Source organism: Eurosta solidaginis, chromosome 3 (assembly GCF_040869045.1).
Source record: "Eurosta solidaginis isolate ZX-2024a chromosome 3, ASM4086904v1, whole genome shotgun sequence".
Taxonomy (NCBI): Eukaryota; Metazoa; Arthropoda; class Insecta; order Diptera; family Tephritidae; genus Eurosta; species Eurosta solidaginis.
The window spans coordinates 184,148,670-184,155,212 of record NC_090321.1 but is presented as its reverse complement, the minus strand read 5'-3'; the positions used below and the strand labels follow the sequence as shown (position 1 = coordinate 184,155,212).

Genomic DNA, 6,543 nt, shown 5'->3' with positions numbered 1-6,543 from the left:
AGTGCGAGGAGCTTGAGCTGCTAGCCACCAGGAATAACGCTCGAAAATTTTACCAAAAAATACGGCGACAGACAGAAAGTTTTAAGACCGGGGCCAACTCCTGTATGAACGAAAACGGCGACCTTGTAACTGATGTCCAGATAGTGCTTAGATTATGGAGGGAATACTTCTCTGCTCTCCTAAATGGAAGCAGCAGTTCACCGCGCAGAGATGAAGAACCCGATCCCGCAATCGATGATGATGGAATATATGTCTCCCCGCCCGATTATGACAAAGTTAGAATAGCAATAACCAGATTGAAAAACATCAAGGCCGTGGGCGCTGATGAATTGCCTGCAGAGATATTCATGTACGGCGGCTAGGAGTTGGTAAGGCGCATACAGCAACTTCTTAGCAAAATATGGGCGGACGAGTGCATGCCCGACGGTTGGAATCTAAGTGTTCTTTGTCCAGTCCACAAGAAGAGGGATACTGCAAAATGCACCAATTATCGTGGAATCAGCCTTCCTGATATCGCATATAAGGTCCTTGCAAGTGTATTGTGCGAAAGATTGAAGCCCATCGTGAACCGGCTGATTTGACCTTATCAGTGCTGCTTCAGACCTGGTAAATCTACCATCGACCAGATTTTCACAATACGCCAAATCTTGGAAAAAACCCGTGAAAAGAGAATCGACACACATCACCTCTTCGTCGAGTTTAAATCCCCCTTCGACAGCACGAAAAGGAGCTGCCTATATGCCGCTATGTCTAAATTTGGTTTCCCCGCAAAACTTATACGGCTGTGCAAAATGACCTCGAGCAACACCATCAGCTCAGTCAGAACTGGGAAGGACCTCCCCGAGCCATTCGAAACTAAACGAGGTTTCAGACAGGGTGACCCCCTATCGTGCGATTTCTTTAATTTGATGCTGGAGAAAATTATACTAGCTGCAGAACTTAACAGCACTGGAAAAATTTTCTATGAAAGCGTGCAATTACTGGCATATGCTGATGACATTGATATCATCCACCTAAACACCCGCGCTGTTAGTTCCGCTTATTCCAAACTGGAAAAAGAAGCGGTTAAGATGGGTTTCATGGTGAATGAGGACAAAACGAATTACCTGCTGTCATCGAGCACAGAGTCAGCGCATAAGCGCCTTGGCAACCACGCTACTGTTGGCAGCCATAATTTCGAAATAGTAAAAGACTTCGTTTATTTGGGAACCAGCAGCAACACTACCAACAACATCAGCACTGAAATCCAGCGAAGAATCAATCTTGCCAATAAATGCTACTTTGGACTAGGTAGGCAATTGAAAAGTAACGTCCTCTCTCGGCGAACGAAAATCATACTCTACAAGTTACTTATCCTACCCATCCTGCTATATGGGGCAGAAGCATGGACCATGACAACAGCAGATGAAGCGGCTTTGGGAGTGTTCGAGAGAAAAGTTCTTCGAAAAATTTATGGACGCGTTGGCGATGGCCAGTACCGAAGAAAATTTAATGATGAAGCGAATTAAAACGCAGCGGCTGCGCTGGCTAGGCCATGTTATGCGAATGAATGACGATGCTCCGGCCTAGAAAGTGTTTCTATCGGAACCCGCCTATGGAAGCAGAGGTAGAGGGCGGCCCCCACTCCGTTGGAAGACAAGGTAGAAAGCGATTCAAACTCCCTTGGTGTGACCAATTAGCGCCGGTTGGCGGAGCGAAGGAGCGACTGGCGCGCCTTGTTGGACGGCCATAACCGTTTAGACGGTTAAGCGCCAATTAAGTAAGTAAGTATGTAAGTATATTCACTTGATATTATAAAGTGGCTTTTCAGAAAATATTCCGAGATTTTAGGGGTTTATGCGAACCCTGGCTGCTCTCGTTCAAATGCGTCCTGTCTTCCGCACCTAAGCGCACTTTCGCCAACTTGCACTAACGATGGCGCACAGCAAACCAAAACAAGTACCCGCTGTGTCTAGCCACACCAATGATTCTAGTCACTGCCTGCGTATTCCCCTTAATTTTCTGCCACCAGCAAATGTTTAGGACTTGGCCACCAACTACTGCCCTCTTACTACGTGCACCATATGCAAATACAAAAGATAATAAAATACAGCGTATGACTTGGGAGATGTAAATTTCTTAGACGGGTTCGTTTGTGGCGTCGTAATACAATGCCACATACGCAACATCACCAGATTCACCCGCAGCAATTTTGGTACTCCCAGTCGCTAGGATGCGACAGCGCATGCTCAATAACACATGCTCGACCGCCAGTCCCCTCGTCTCGCGTCCTAGTTCAAAATTATACTAGTTAGCTAAAAAGATTTAGATAAGAAAAATCAGGTAGATAACTTTGTTTTAAGGTATAATATCAGCATTGCTGTACTACAAGAGTCGAAGCTAAAACTTAATCTGGTCTGCGCAACCTGCAACGTCCACAGAAAATATCCGAATTGGAGAAAAGGTAAATATATGCATAAATCTATTCGGTCATCTGCTGTCCCAGCGACTATCATCCTGGTGTAAGCTCCCTACTCAGGGCCTTGAATCGCACAATTATTTGCGATTTTAATTCACCTTATATCCCTGGCCTTGAAATTTACCAGCCGACAGCAGGGAGAGATGCTTATGCAACATATTAATGATATCACGGTGAATAATGACGCATCGTCAAGAGTCTTCGTGCTGATTCAAATTAATGTTTGCCAAGAGGAGTGTACATTATATACGGTTGTCGACTCAGGCTAGGCTTGCCGTGATGTGGTGGTAGTGTGCTCCGCCTACCACACAAAAATCGTGGGTTAAACTGCCGGTCAAAGCAACATTGAAAATTTAGATTTTTTTTTTTGCAATTAGGAAAAAGTTTTTCTAGGGGTTGTCCCTCGGTGGCGATTTGGCAAATACTGCGAGTGTATTTCTGCCATGAAAACCTTCTCAGTAAAAGTTCACCTGCATTGCAGAAGCCGTTCGGAGCCGGTGTAAAACATGGGAATACCGCCAATGTTTGGCAAAAATTAATAGGAGAACGACACATATTGGAATATCTTCCTAAATCTCAACCTAAAATTTTTCGGACGTTGATTATTCGCGCCTTAAATTGTTTCGTGCATTAACAAAACTAATTATAATTATATTCCTATCAGAAATCAATACACTCCAGTGTTCGCCTTTTTATTTAGAAAATTATTGAAATTAAAAATTGAAACCGTAATAGCTTAGGTCAAGCCATGCCAATTCGAAGTCGTCGCTGAGTTGATATTTCGGTGTATAATTACTTGCACACATAGTCAATAAAACCATTTTGTAATGCATATAATTTAAAATTATCACTCTAAGATTTTGTGGAGTCAATTCAAGCAAATGTGCACACATACGTAAGTATTCCTTAAAAGAGTCTCAAGTGATTGTTAGCTGAACATTTGTGAATCTTTTTATTAACGAATACTGAGCAATAGTTTTGTAATGAATACAATTTTCGTAATGCTTTCTGCAAAAAAATAAAGTTGGTATACATGGTATAATTCAGTACGTAAATATATGCTGTTGGTCCGCGACCAATAAAAGAGGCGTGCTAAAACTAAATGAAGCTTAAATCACTGAACCCCCTTTATTGTTTTAAAACCATATTCATGGTCAATGCCTTTCAAAGTACTATTACTAGTATCTTTTGAAATATGAGCAGTTTTCAAGCTAAATACATATACCGATATATGAACTTCAAATTGCTGAAGTGACCGTGATCTGCATTTATTCAGATTTTTTTGCGAAGGTAAATAAAGGTTTGAAATTCTTATAAGTAAATACCTATGAATTCCTTTTATTATTTTTTTGGCGGTCACTTTTAAAATAACCTATAAAGTGCTTTCTTTATATAATTTTTCTTTAGAGTGTGAGAATTTTACGTTAAATTAGCTCCTGACGAGACGTTTGCCCTTAAACGATGCAAATGTCGAATCTTATTCAATCTATAGGTGCATGTCGTCTGATATTCTGAGAGGGTTAAATGCATAATATAGGCTAAGTGGACCCTCCAGTTCGGCTTGTTGTTCTCACAAACAACTGTAGTCCCATTTCTGCGATTTTTCATCAACGACGCTCTTTATTATAATAAGGGAGAACCCGCTATTTCAAAATAGGCAGTTTTCGAAAAAAGCTCGAGATAAGAAATTCTCCAAAGAACGTTGAGCGTTTTAAGGTAGAGCATCAGAAAATAATTAGAAATAGAAACGTTTAGCGGCGACAACGCTTTTTGATTATTAGCTTGGGCATTGTATCTTTCAATTTGTGGTGAGATTCATAAATTTTTGTAGTCTGCAAAAAGAATTCCAAAAATGTGTTTCAAAAACACTTCCTGAAATATTTTAACGATGCCTGAAACAGTCCGGTCCTCATGCGATTAAAAAAAAAAAAACAATATTTCAGAGGGGTTTCAATAATCCTCCGTCAGTTTTAAGAACAACTTAGCTATTTGTTTGCTGTTTAATCTTATTAAGCTTTCTTTTGCATGAAATTTGGAGTCAAAATATAACTCAGAGTATCAATAACAGTTTTTTTTTTTTCAAATTTGGATTTTAAGGGACTTTTCTTCAGTTAAATTTATGGCTTATCTGCCCGATAAAAATATTTTTTCTGAACAATGTTCGTATAGAGATAATGTTAATGATATTGATAATGATAATGATAACGATAATGATAATGATAATGATAATGATAATGATAATGATAATGATAATGTTAATGGTAATGATAATGATAATGATAATGATAATGATAATGATAATGATAATGATAATGATAATGATAATGATAATGATAATGATAATGATAATGATAATGTTAATGATAATGATAATGATAATGATAATGATAATGATAGTGATAATGATAATGATAATGATAATGATATTGATAATGATAATGATAATGATAATGATAATGATAAGGATAATGATAATGATAATGATAATGATAATAGTAATAATAGTTATAATGACAATGGTTATGTTAGTATAACTTCTCAACAATACGGAGCAAGCATTGACTTCCAATTAATCAAAAAACAAAAAATATGCAAATAGTAATAAGGGTAATCATTTCGAGTAAAATCAGGCATGCACTAGACCAAGACCAACAAAAACATTAAGAGCAACAATCTACCATTACAGCAATAAGAATATGGACAATAATAACCTAGGCAATAAAAACAACAACAACAACAACTTCAACTAATAAAAATAAAATTTTACAGGAACAGGTTTTCAAAGTGCCGCCCCATGCTTAGAAGAGACAAATTTTCACCTTCGTTCGGCTAACTGGCGGCAATTGGTCACGAGAAGGGAATTCAAATCGTTTTCCATCTGTTTCTTCCAGCGGAGTGGGGGCCGCCCACTTCCTTTGCTTCCATAGGCGGGTTCCGACAATAATACTTTTTCGGCCGGAGCATCGTAATTCATACGTATAACATGACCTAGCCAACTTAACAACTGTGTTTTAACTCGAGTGACCATATCGGTGTTTGCATAAAGCTCGTACAGCTAGTCATTAAATCATATTCGGTACCCGCCGACGCGTTGAGGTACATAACTCTTTCGACGAACTGTTCCCCCAACACCCCCAGACATGTCTCATCTAATGCTGTGATGCTCCATGCTTCTATATCACATAGCAGGACGGATACGGTAAGGGACTTGTGGAGCGTGATCATCGTTTCCCGAGTAAGAAATTTATTTTTCAATTGCCTACTAAGGTCAAAGTAGCATTTGTTCGCAAGAGTGATTCTTCGCTGAATTAATAGACTGACGTTGTTGTTTGTGTTAATGCTGGTTCCCAAATAAAGAAAGTCCTTTACAATTTCGAAATTGTGGCTGCCTACAATGGCGTGGTTGCCAAGGCACAAATGCATTGAGGCTTTGGAGGACCTACCTCATTCCCCATCAAAGACATTTTTCGCTCCTTTATTCAGTTTGGAGTTAGCAGAAGTTTTGCTCCAGAGCAGTTAAGCTCTGCAGCTGAAACCCTGTTAAGTGCGTAAGAGAAGTCCTTCCCAGCTCCAACTGAGCTGATGATGGGACACAACGTCATTTTGCACAGCCGTGTAAGTTTTGTGAAGAAAACAAATTCACACAGCACCAAAAAGGTAGCTTCTTTTCTTACTGTCGAAGGCGGTTTAAAGCGAAGAAAATTTGGCGAATGGTAAAAATCTGGCCGATGGTAGATTTACAAGGTCTGAAGCCGCACTGAAATGGACAATCAGCCTATTCACGATGAGCTTCAAACTTTCGCACAATACCCCTTACGGGAAGTTGTATGCGATACTAATAAGGCTAATTCTGTGATAGTTGGCGCAGTTTGTAAGATCCGTCTTGTTGTGGACTGGGAAAATAACAATTAAATTCCAATCGCTGACCGCCCCTATTTTGCATATAAGTTTATTCATATGTCTTTCTAAATCCTTGCTGCCATATTTTAATATCTCCGCAGGGAATCCATCATAACGTGCGGCCTTGTTGTTTTTAACCTGATTATCGTTATTCTTACTTCGTCACAGTTAGGTTCAATATCTTC

General features: G+C 39.4%; 1 protein-coding gene across 6 annotated transcripts in view; it reads right to left on the bottom strand.

Annotated features, from left to right (window-relative positions):
- The window catches only part of LOC137244755 (uncharacterized), an 88,887-nt gene that overhangs the window by 67,345 nt on the left and 14,999 nt on the right, over nucleotides 1-6,543 (bottom strand). The gene's annotated exons all lie outside the window — the stretch shown is intronic.